The sequence below is a fragment of the Lethenteron reissneri genome, chromosome 35 (genome assembly GCF_015708825.2).
Source record: "Lethenteron reissneri isolate LAM-NWPU_2019-01 chromosome 35, ASM1570882v1, whole genome shotgun sequence".
Taxonomy (NCBI): domain Eukaryota; kingdom Metazoa; phylum Chordata; class Hyperoartia; order Petromyzontiformes; family Petromyzontidae; genus Lethenteron; species Lethenteron reissneri.
In genome coordinates, this window is record NC_083813.1 from 11,437,891 (window position 1) to 11,451,314 (window position 13,424).

Genomic DNA, 13,424 nt, shown 5'->3' on the forward strand with positions numbered 1-13,424 from the left:
TGCACACCCAGGGCATTGAGTCAACATTACGAGTTCCACGGTTCTGTTCTGTGACGTGTCCCACAGTCGCCGTACACACTGCCCGGAGAGCGTTTTTAATTTTCTATTTGTGCATCATCACCACCACCATCACCGCCACCACCATCATCATCAAAGTATAACCACATCTGCTACCGCCATGGTTTGTGCAGTTGATGCGGTTGTGGGTTTTGGCTCGGAAGCTTCGTGGGAGATCGAGGCCAGGAGCTAGCTTCTGCGTCGTCATCATGAACAGAACTCGCAACTGTTGATTGTTTTTTGTATTGTTTTTTTTAGAACAATGGCCCACACCACGGGGAGTGCTTTTATGTGTCGAGTTCGTTGCCCCCCCCCCCCACGACACCTCCGATTAGCGCGGTTGGCTACGTACGGTGCGCAAAAAGTTCAACACATATATATACAAACAACACGTGGCCCCAATTTCTCGTTACTCCCCCCCACCCCCTCTCTGTCTAATCGTCGTGACTCTGTACCCCCAACGCCGGATCAATAAAGCGATGCCGGCGCTAGGTAACGCCGGATAGTCTCGGAAATCACCCCAAAAAGCCCAGCGCCTCGCTAATTAGCAATTAGCCGAGCGATTAATTCCATTTACGCGCACGGTTAGCATTAATTCCCCGTGTACCCTCGATGGCCAATTAGGCCTTTTGCAATTTGATGGGCGCGAAATCCCATTGGCCAGTTGGGTTACACGCCACGAGGGAGCATTATAACCCTACCTTGTAGGAAATCTGACTACCATTATTGCTTCGCTTCTAGACAATTTGTTATCGGAGGGAGCGGTGGCGCAGTGGTTATCCCCCCCCCGTGTCATGAATATGGTTGACCCCACCCCTCCCCCCACCCGGCCTTTACCCGCAACTTGACCAACTCGCACTGACCGGCATGGAAAGGCGTGGTCAAACAATCCACTGCTGGATGAGAACACCATTCGACGTTTGAAGTGACAATGGGGCAACTTAACACGATGAAGGCTTTCGTGTGTACGTTATGTTGACCTTCTTTCGCACCGTACGTAGCCAACCCCGGAATTGCACTCCTCATATTAGGCGTGCGCCACCACTCCAAATACGAGGAGTGGTGGCGCAGTGGTTAGCGCGCTATTTTGTTCACCGAGAAACCCGAGTTTGATTCCTAGCCACGACTGACATCATTGACGGATGGTATCTGAATACTTCCTGCCCCCCCCCCGCCCCCCCCATCCTCCTGCACGACCCCGCATTGACCATCGTGGTGAAGTATGGACGATGAGAGAGATGTTAATCCAGCAGTGTATAGAGACCGCCCAGTAAACATTATTAATTGCGCGCGGTCACTTAACGCAATAATAACGATTTTAATTCGGCTGAATATTTAATGGTATTTCATAATTAAAAAAGGGGTGTTATTAGTCATTGTGTATTCTCTCGTTGTTGCTATTTGGGTGCGATTTTCATGAATATTGCTCCTCTCCATTGTTGGGTTTAAATGAAGGGCCGTGTGTCAGCCCGCTGCTTGTCGCCTGCGTCTTCGTCTCTGTCTGTCCGACGCCCTTCGTGTCTCCCCGCTCACGTCTCTCTGTCTCTCTGTCTGTCTGTATGATTTAAAAATTGTCCCTCCGTCCGTCGACCTGATTTCATCTTTGTGTTCCATCTCTGTATGTGTCTCTCCGTCTGTCTTCCTTCATATCTGTCTCTCCACCCGTCTCTCTGTCGGTCCCTGCGTCTGTGGGTCTGTCGTTCTGTGCGCCTGATTTTATATTTCTTCTCTCTCCACGCGTGTCTCCCCGTCTCCCCGCCGCCTGTCTTTCTGTCTGTCGGTGCCATTTAATATTTGCCCTTACGCCGACCGTCCGCATCTCGTCCACATCTGAGCGCAGGGGCCAAGGCTACAACACCACCACACCCTCGCACCTGGCTGTGAATGCGAATCGACAGAGAGCGAGGTCGATTGCGCAAAAACCACCGCTGCCCATTACCCCGCCCCCCTCTGCCCCCCCCGCCCCCTCCCCGCTTCATCCCCCCCCCCAACACCGCCCTCCCATCTTCTCGCTTCCTTCAGCTGCACGGCACGATATCGACAACGCAACATAAAACGTTCAAGGTGGAAGACCTCCACACAAACAGAAAAAAACGAAATAATAACATATTTTACAACCCTGGCCACATCACCCCCCCCCCAACATCGCTCAAATCCCCCCAAACATCCATCGCGCAACCACAAACCTCACCCCCCCCCTTACTACCCCCCCCCCCTTACTACCCCCCCCACTACCCCCACCTCACTACCAGCCTCCTCCCTGGTCGCTCCACGCTGACACTAAAGCTCCCCTGGAGAAGCAAATCCTCCTCTTCGTGTTCATCAAAGTTGTGACAGAGGCGACGGAGCGGCCAAGGGATGATTGAGAGGAGAGAAGCTTGCAGGGAGGGGGAGGGGATTGGGGGGGGGGGGGCTGCCCCCCAATCCCCCTCCCTACCTCCAACTTCAACATCACAACGTAACTTTTTTTTAACACGTGTCTTCGTTATTGCTTGGTTCCTTACTTGCAGGCTTGCTTTGCTGGCTGGTTTCTTTTACTATTCATACGTTTACACATCTCAGACGTAGACATGTATTTGTTTATTTCCACGATATCGCCGACGTCACGCCATGAACAGACGCAGATGTCGCGGTGAGCCGGACGCGCCTGTCTGCACAGAGCCGTCACTTTCTACCCAGGAATTGTTGTTAGTTGTTGTTGTTGTTCTTCTTGTTTGTAGTTGATGTTCAATGCCGAGGCTACGCCGGATTCGTGTGTGAGTAGTGGAGTGAGTGGTGAGCGTGCTCCGTGCGAAAGAACCCGGCGAGAATTTCGATCATGTAGATGATTTAGCCGCTCGATTTGTGGCTAGGTCGCTTATGAAATACCTCGGTGGGATTTACCTGGTAAGGTACAAAAATACATTTAAGTTGTATTTGTATATATTACCTTTCCTAGAATTGGCACTCCGATCGTGTGTTTGTATCGTTTGTTGCTGTATCGTTCCGAACCCGTGCCCCTATCTAGATATCTGCGTAAAAGAGCTTCATAGCTCATCGGATTACTCTGGATAAACATTCTGATTCTGAATCCCACTGACGGCCACGATCAACAGCAGATTAAATTGAACCGGTCCTGGGCCTCCCCTAGATCGGCTCAGCCTTAACCAAAATTAGTACCTGCATTAAAATACTGTTGGGGCAAGTGCTGTTAGCGAGTATCACCTGGGAAGACCGCCATGGCACACCGGGGGTGGGTTGCCAGCACCACGCACGGCCGCCTTTGTCTCCCTTGTAGCGATGTTGACACACCGCACTAGATACTCCTTTGAGGCTGAGTCGACCTAGGGGAGGCCCAGGACCGGTTCAGATAATCGTCACCGGTGTTGGCCGTGAGTGGAAATTGAACTCTGGTACCCGGTTCGTAGCGCAGCGTACTACCGCTACTCATTGTCAAACACACGCACACACACACACGCACGCGTCCTCTCTCTCTCCAACAGCAATATTCAAACAGCCGCATAGGTGCTTTATTGGCTGCACTGAACACCAATCACTCGCAGTTTGCCCTATAATCCATGCACATACCCAGCACACTAACTACACATCAGCGTTCCCGCCCGAGACGACGTTATTTCTTGACGCACAGCGTCTTGTCTTTGCAACAAATACACAACAACAACAGCAACCTCACCGGGTTTGGGCGTAAATCAGACCCCATGGGGCTATTGCAAAAGTCGAGAGGAATAAACTTTGTGTATGGTACGTGACTGTCCCCAGAAGCCATTCAGGCGCTCCCATGAACCATAAACACAAATAAGGCAGCCACCCTCTAAGTGCCGGGACACTTTAAGGCGCAGTCGCCTCTCGACCGAGGCTCCACACCGCCCAGTGTTTACGATCCTCGTAACGTCTTTAAGAATCGCAAATCAAAAAAATATAACATTTTTTTTTACAGCGGGCGATCTCACAGCAGAATGGGTGGCGGGTTGCTGCAACCATAGCATCATCAACCAAGTCGCGTTGTGGTTTGGTTGACTGTTAATTCATACTCTCGATGCACCAACCCACCGCACCTCGTCACCCAAGCGATAGGCGCGGCTTTCTGCAGATGGTCGCGGTTCGAATCCCAGCGACCGCCCTGGTTAGTATCACTCTGTAGTGTGTTGTGTATGAAACGCAACGGAAGAATAATTTTAGACCGGTACTACGCGCTGTCTGCTTCATGCACGCAGTGCACGTTAAAGAACCCGTGACGTTAGTCGCAAGAGCAGGCTATTGTGCGGTCCAACTCTTTGCCAAGTTAGAAGACCGCTAATGAATACATTTGGGGTTACAGAGAGAGCGACAGATCAGCAATCATCGCTCGCCCTACTACTGGCAGCAGACTCATGCCCTCAGGTCGCTCTTGCGACTGCTACGCATCCTCGTCTGGTGCGTTCTCATGCAAGTTCAGGCGTATTCAACAAAACATGTTGCCCTTGAATGTCACGCCACTGCCGATCGACTAACCGTGGCTGATCACAATTATTGACGGGTGAGTGCGGAGCGGTGTCGCAGTGGTTAGCGCACCGCGTTACGAACCCGACCACCCGAGTTCGATTCCCGCTCACGGCCACCAACACCCAGTGACGACTATCTGAACCGATCCTCGGCCTCGCCTAGGTCGACTCGGCCTCAAATGAGTACCTGGGGATGCATACTCTTTGTTTCTTTCGGTAAAGTCACGTAGGTATAACATGAATTAAATCACGACGTTTCGATTGCAACACAAGCAATCATCATCAGGTGGGAAAACCACACCAAAATGTATTCTTGCTGTGGCTTTCCCACCTGATGATGATTGCTTGTGTTGCAATTGAAACTTCGTGATTTATTTTAGTTTATTTTATACCTACGTGACTTTACCGAAATAACCAATGAGTACCGGGGGTAAACGTCGCCACTGGGGGAAACAAAGGCGGTCGGGCGTGGTGCTGGCCACCCCACCACCTCGCCTGACGTTCCGGCCTTCATAGGTGCTACTCGCTAACAACACTTGCCCCAACAGTCTGTTCAAGGCTACACGGGGGATCGTTGAATTGGGTGAGTCGATGCAGGGTAGATTTGATTAACTTGCCCCATTGTTTAAAAGTTACACGTGGGACCTATACCTCTAAGCTCGCACCTTTACTTAGTTTGCTTGAAACGGTAATTAATTGTAAACGGAAACATGAAGCCTCATTATGCTACAAAGTACAACACTCAAGACCAATAACACGCATTGTACGATGGTAATCAGGAGACAGCGTCACATCATCATCATTAAATACCTGTCGCAGTTCAGGAAGGAATGAAAATGAAAACTATCGCTAACAAGAGCTCTTTCCCTCCAGCAGGCTCTTAAAGTCTATCGGGGAATCTTTATACGTGTGAGTGCTGTGCTGTCACACTCACACGGTGATAGAGAGCATAGGTGGTGGTGCGGCATTTGCCCAGCCATCGTATGCTTTTTATAAATCCTTTATATTAAGTTCGCTTGCTTGTTTGCGTGCTTGCGTGCTTGCTTGCTTACGACCGTGCAAATCTTTCGGTCGTTTTTTAACCCACTTCCCGTGATCCAATCGAGCTGACATTTTGCACACAGACTCGTTGTGCGTGACAATTAATTTTGGTGAAATTTTCTTTCCAAAATTTTACACTTTTTAGGAAAATAAATGATATTTAATTACCAATTGCTTAATGCTGCCAGGCAATCATCTGACCCATATGTGACAGCCATCTCAAGCCAGAAGACGAGAGGACTCTAGCCACCACGCATATAAAGGATTTATAGTGAAAAACTTTGTTTTTACGGGTTAATTTTTTAAATCCTTTAAATTAAGTTCGCTTGCTTGCTTGCGTGCTTGCGTGCTTGCTTGCTTGCTTACGACCGTGCAAATCTTTCGGTCGTTTTTTAACCCACTTCCCGTGATCCAATCGAGCTGACATTTTGCACACAGACTCGTTGTCTGAAACAATTAATGTTCGTGACATTTTTTTTCCAAAATGTTACACTGTTAGGGAAAACAAATTAAATATTTAATCACCAATTTCTTAATACTTGCAGACAATCATCTGACCCATAGGTGGCAGCCATCTCAAGCCAGAGGACGAGAGGACTCTAGCCGCCACGCATATAAAGGATTTATAGTGAAAAACTTTGTTTTTACGGGTTATACTTATTTTCCCACTGGCACATCCGAGCCGAGTCAGTGAGCGGCACACACGCCGTATATATATGTCGTGAGTGGCGAGATGTTATCTGTTATCTGCCTCGCCTGGTACGGAGGAGGTCGTGGGTTCGATCCCGACCCTGACGCCTTCTGTATATTTCGAGTTGGCATGTCTCTCTCACTCTCTCTCCTCGTGGTAGTGTCGATTTTTCTCCCGGTCCTCCGGATTTCCCCTCCACATTCATAAACATGCTCTTAGAGTAGTTGGCTGCTTTACATTTCCACTTGATAAGCCACTTTGCTGAGTAATCAGTTGTTGCCAGGTCGCTTCTGAAAAAGAGCAATACAGCTCAGTGGGCCTTACCTGGTAAAAAAAAATACTTAGAGTTTTTGTATATTCAGGTTTCCCTCGCTTCATGCGATAGTAGTTGCGTTCCAAATGAAATGGGCACAAAGCGAAATCACGTAGCATGCATCCGCATGGTAACCCAATCTCTGTGTTTCTCTGTGTCTGTATCTGTGTGTATCTCTGTGTTTCTCTGTGTGTGTATCTATGTGTATCTCTGTGTTTATCTGTGTGTATCTGTGTTTCTCTGTGTGTATCTGTGTTTCTCTCTGTGTTTCTCTGTGTGTGTATCTGTGTGTTTATCTGTGTGTATCTGTGTGTATCTCTGTGTTTCGCTGTGTGTATCTGTGTGTATCTGTGTTTCTCTCTGTGTTTCTCTGTGTGTGTATCTGTGTGTATCTCTGTCTTTATCTGTGTGTGTATCTGTGTGTATCTCTGTGTTTCTCTGTGTGTGTATCTGTATTTATCTCTGTGCTTCTCTGTGTGTGTATCTCTGTGTGTTAGACAGCTGCCTACCGAGTTACGCACACGGTACACACAGTTCACACACACACCGTACACACGCATAACATCACCTGAGTGAATTCAATCCGCATATAGCGAATTTTGTATAGATTTAGGTTAGCCGCATGTAGAGCGCGAACTCACACAAACCCCAACCCGTTTAAAGCGATAGAAACGTATAGCGAATACAGGCAGGACTACGTTTTCTCTCCAAAATTTTAAACTAAAATATGGTTTAGTCGAGTGTCCTTCACTAATGTTCAGAGGGAGGGAGGGCACTTTCGCCGATAAGACATCATCATCAGTGTGTGTGAGGACCGCCACGCATGTGAAACCATTGGGGGTTTCACAGCAGCACAATGATGATGATGATGGGTGGTGTGTTCACTGTTTGTGCATTGTCATGGGCCGCACTAAAGTCCACCATGGGCAGCCAATGGCCACAGCCTTGCTGATTTAGCCCGTCAGCCTCCTGGCTTTCAAGACGAAGGTTCACCCAGCGGCATTTTGTTGATGCCAGCAAACTCCGGACCGGCGGTTTCCACCTGCCGAGTCTCATCAGCAGAGCCAGGGTTGTCAACCTGCAAGGTTACGAGACGTTATTGGCCATGAGTGCTCCACATAAACTACGAGAGCCGGTAAAACGCACAAAAATAATACCGACATGCATGCATATATATATAAATCAACAGAATGGTTATATATACACACACACACACACAGTATATATATAAATAAGTCCCTGCTATTTGTCCTTTAATACGCACCAGGCCAACATTAACCCCTTCACTGCCGCACGCGTCGCATGCGTGGCGAAGCTGCCTGGGAAGCCAGCGAGCGCCCTACGCTGTTGTCTCTCCACGCGAGTCTGTGTGTCTGTGTGTCTGTGCGTGTGTGTGTCTGTGCGTGTGTGTGTCTGTGTGTCTGTGCGTGTGTGTCTGTGCGTGTGTGTGTCTGTGTGTCTGTGCGTGTGTATGTCTGTATGTCTGTGCTTGTGTATGTCTGTGCGTTTGTGTGTCTGTGAGTCTGTGTGTCTGTGCGTGTGTGTGTCTGTGAGTCTGTGTGTCTGTGCGTGTGTGTGTCTGTGAGTCTGTGTGTCTGTGCGTGTGTTTGTCCGTGAGTCTGTGTGTCTGTGCGTGTGTGTGTCTGTGAGTCTGTGTGTCTGTGCGTGTCTGTGTGTCTGTGTGTGTGTGTGTCTGTGAGTCTGTGTGTATCTGTGTGTCTGTGCGTGTCTGTGAGTCTGTGTGTCTGTGCGTGTGTGTGTCTGTATGTCTGTTTGTGTGTGTCTGTGTGGCTGTGTGTCTGTGCGTCTGTGCGTGTGTGTGTCTGTGCGTGTGCGCGTGTCTGTGTGTCTGTGTGTGTCTGGGTGTCTGTGTGTCTATGAGTCTATGAGTCTGTGTGTCTGTGCGTGTGTGTGGCTGCGTGTCTGTGAATGTGTGTGGCTGTGTGTCTGTGCGTGTGTGTGTCTGTGCGTGTTTGTGTCTGTGCGTCTGTGCGTGTGTGTGTGTGTGTCTGTGCGTGTGTGTGTCTGTGTGTCTGTGAGTCTGTGTGTCTGTGTGTCTATGAGTCTATGAGTCTGTGCGTCTGTGCTTGTGGTGTAGCGGTTGCTGCGCTATGAACCCGTCAATCCGGGTTCGATTCCCGCTCACGACCAACACCGGTGACTATTATCTGAACCTGTCCTGGGCCTCCCCTCGGTCGACTCAGCCTCAAATGAGTACCTGGTGCGGTGTGTAAACATCGCCACTGGGGGAAACAAAGGCGGACCGGTGGTCTTGCTGGCACACCCACCCGTTCGGTTGACGTACCGACCTTCGTAGGCGCTTCTCGCTAACAGCACTTGCCCGCAACAGTCGATGTAAAAGGCTATACGGGGGGAGAAAGCTTTGTCTTTGTATGTGTATGTGTTAATGAACGATGTGTGCGCGCGTGTGCGTGTGTGTGTGGTTACATACGCCACGTGTTATTTACGCGCAATTAAAACCACAGCAACGTCTGGATTTAGCCGCCTGACGACGCCTCCTTCCACACTGTGGTTAAACATCTTTACGCGTGGCTCCATCCCGGGAGGAGGGCTGTGGTTGCTGGTGGCAAGGGGGGAGGGAGGGCTGTGATGGGGGGGGGGTGCAGGTTGGGGGGGCGATGATGATGATGGAGGCGATGGTACGTAAGTACGTCGAACTTCTTTCGCACCGCACGTAGCCAACCGTGCTAATCGGAGGTGCGGGAATGAGGTTGATTTGGCACGTGGAGGAGGTCTGGAGGGGGTGAGGGTTGATACGAGATGGTTGGGGCGCGAATAATGAGAATGATGCGGTATTTTTTGAGGGCCAGTGTGAGGATGATGTTCGATAGTGGGGGAGCGGGGCTCGGTGGGGGGGGGGGAGTGAGGATGATGTCGAATCGTAAGAGGATGATGTGCGATGTTCTGGACACTAGAGGTGTTAGGGGCTGGGGGGGGGCAATGGGGGTTGGCGGAAGTCGCGGTGTTGTGGGGGCGAAGCGTGGGGAGGGATGGGGGGGGGGCAGCACGCCAGATCTTTGTGTGAGCTCGCAATATGCGCCAAATTGCTTCCGTGCGTGAATTATTTACAACTCGCACACACACACACACAATGGCTGGCGACTCGTGCCTCGCACACACACACACACAAAGACAAAGATCCCCCGTATAGACTTAACAGACTTTCGGGCCAGGTGCAGTTAGCGAGCACCTATGAAGGCCGGCACGGCACACGAGGGGGTGGGTGGCCAGCACCACGCCCGGCCATCCTTTGTCTCCCCAGTGGCGATGTTTGTGCACGCCGCACCAGGTACTCATTTGAGGCTGAGTGGACCTAGGAAGGAGGCCAAGGACCGGTTCAAATATTCGCCACTCTTTGCTCGTGAGGGGCAATCGAACTCGGGGCGCCGATTTCAAAGCGCAACGCGTGAACCGCTGCACTGCCGCTCCAAATAAAAAGATCCCCCATATAGCGTGAACAGACTGTTGGGGCAAGTGCTGTAAGCGAGCGTCTATGAAGTTCGGCACGACGCAGGAGGGGATGGGTGGCCAAAGCACCGCTCGGCCGCCTTTGTCTCCCCAGTGGCGATGTTTACTCACCACACCAGGTATTAATTTAAGGCTGAGTTGACCTAGGGGAGGCCCATGACCGGTTCAGATAATCGTCACCGTTGTTGGCCGTGAGCGGGAGTCGAAGTCGGGTCGCCGGGTTCGTAGCGCAGGGCGCTAACCACTGCGCCACCGTTCCCCACCACCACCTTTGGTCAGCGTGGGGTTGGTGGACCACGAAGGTTGTTGTAAAGTGACAGATCGTGGTGTTGGCGTCACCGGCAAAGACAAAGATCCCCAGTATAGCCTTGACAGACTGTTCGGGCAAGTGCTTTTGGCGAATAGCACCTCTGAGGGCTGGCACGGCACGCGATGGGGTGGGTAGGTGACAGCACGCCCTGCCACCTTTGTCTCCCTCGTGGCGTCACCGCCACCGCCACCCTCCACCGCCAGGGCTGCAATCATCAACAAAACCGTCACCTCGCACGAAAGTCAAACGCGGCAGCGTGCATCGTTCACATTTCAATTCGTCCTTGCGGTGTCACTGCTTCGGTGCGTGTGGGCGTGGGTAAAGTGGAGGGGTGGGTCGGGGGCAGAGGGTGGGGGACAATGTAAGAGGGGGGGGGGGCTGGGTTGGGGGGAGAGGTGCAGTGGTGGGGGGCGGTACAATCTGCCCGGTACTCATCATTAGGTGGCTCCCCTGAGTGTCTGGATGAGACTCGGGCTGGTGATGGTGGTGGTGGTGCTGCTGCTGCTGCGTCTGGGCTGTGTTTTTTCATTGTGCTCTCAGTTTTGTTGTAAAGGGCACGGCATCGCAGGGGGTGTCTCCGCTCGCTGAGCGCGCCGGAGAAGTGAGGGCAATGTTGGGGGGAGGGGAGCGGTGGGGGTGGTTATTGTGTATGAGGAGGGAGTGGGGGGGGGGGGTAGAGAACTGTAGAGAGAGAGAGAGATCGGGGAGTGGAACCTGTGGTTTGAAAATTCAATTGCTCGCACGGACCGCGTGACATTTCGGTGCGCTTTCATAATATTGCTGACGATCATCTGACATGGGGGGGGGTCTGTTTGGGGTTGGAGGGGGGTGTGAGATGTAGCGGGGGGGGGCGGAGTGGGAGCTAGGGCAGAGAGAACTGAGAAGTAATAAAAAGGACGGAGAGATGTTCAGTGGTTTTGATTTGAGTGAAAGATTCTCTCGACACCTCAAATTAGAATCGGGGCGTTTTGCAATATCCACGCCGAGACGGCGCGCCTTGGGGTGCTGTGGAGGTGGTGATGGGGGTTGGGGAGGGAGCTGAAGTGGTGAGGAGAGGGGAGGGAAGGGAGGGGAGGGAGAGAGGGAGAAGCCTCGATCCCCCTTGTCTTTACATGTGAGAAAATAACGTCGCGCCTCCGAACATACCGATGGACATGGAACAACAACACAACAACAACCGCCATTCGCCACTAAGTGGCGGTGACGTCACCACGACGCTTGTGCCAGGCTATGTGCACCTTGAGGCAACGTGAAGTGTTGAACGCCCGCTGGCAGGAGGTCACGGGGCAGACACAGCAGGTGCCACGGGTCGACTGACTGAGATGACCGAGATGACTGGTTGATGCACCACCTGTGCCCCCTACTATACCATATTGCTGTGCTTTAGACACCCGACGCTCCGCTCGTTGTTGTGAGCGTCGCTCATCCGCCCTCCGTTGTTGTTGGAGGGCAACTGCCTCCAACTGCCCAATAGCAGCGTCCTTCACGAGCCTCCTCCACATGGAACACATACACACACAGACACACACGCCACTCTAACCACATTTTCCCCACTCCCCTCGCCACTCTGCACACCACCGTGACCACGACCACCGCAACCCATGACCATTCACTCACCACTAACACTGCAATCACACATTTCACACGCACGTCGTTCAGTCATCAAAACCACAACCGCTACCATCACGAGACATCGTTACCCCACGGTTACACACACAAGTCCCACCGCCAAAGCCAAAGATCCCCCTATAGTCTTAACAGACTGTCGGGGTAAGTGTTGATAGCGAGCACCTACGAAGGCCGGCACGACACACGAGGGGTTGGGGTAGGGGGGGGGGGCAACACCACGCCCGGCCGCCTTTGCCTCCCTACTTGCGATGTTTACACACCGCACCAGGTACTCGTGTGAGGCTGAGTCGACCTAAGGGAGGCCCAGGACCGCCACTGGTGTTGGCCGTGAGCGGGAATCGAACTCGGGTCGCCGGGTTCATAGCGCAGAGCGGTTAACCACTACACTACCCCCCCCCCCCCCCCAATACACACGAGAGCTCGCGTGCTGCATACATCACAACACGCTGAGATTGGTAACAGAGTGAACATCTCGATTTAAAGCTTTCGTGACAGCAGAGATTCATCTTCTTGGTTCTTTCGGTAAAGTCACGTAGAAGGGAAATAATAAAATAATAAAAATAAAACATAATAATTCTCACGACGTTTCGGCCACAACGCAAGCAACCGTCCTCAGGTGAAGACCAGGTCTGTCGGGGAGACCAGGTCTGTCGGGGAGACAGCGCTGTCAGGTGAAGACCAGGTCTGTCTCCCCGACAGACCTGGTCTTCACCTGAGGACGGCTGCTTGCGTTGTGGCCGAAACGTCGTGAGAATTATTTTATTATGTTTTATTTATATTATTTTATTATTTCCCTTCTACGTGACTTTACCGAAAGAACCAAGAAGAGTGAACATCCGCAGCGGTGGCAGAGAGGTTTACTTGTGTCGCTACGCCTGATTCTCACTTCGCGTCTCTCCCTCTCCCTATCAATATTTATATCTTTCAGTTTCTCTCTCTTCCTTTGTGGCTATGCTTCTCCCACTCCCTGTTTGTGTGTCTCTATCTATCTGTACATCTCAATGTCTCTCTCTCTCTGCCCCTCTCTGTCTCTCCCGGAGTTCCTCTCCATTTCTGTGTCTCTGTGTTTCTTCCCGTGTTTCGCTCTCTCTCCGTGTCTCTATCGATATGGACATCTGTCTGTCTGTCTCTCTCTCTCTCTAACCCCTCTCCGTTTCTCCCTGGATTATTATCTCTCCACATATATTTTGTGTCTACGTCTGTGTTTTTCCCCGTGTTCCGCTCTCCCTCTCTCAGTGTGTCTCCATCTATATGTACATCTGTCTCTCTCTGTGTGTCCCTCTCCCTGTGTTGCTTTCTCTCGACATACATTCTGTCTCTCTCTCTGCGTAAACATTTGCGACGCTCTGGCACACACACACACAGCAACGAGAGTAACGCATCGCGGGGCAACAATTACGCGTGGGGAAAGGT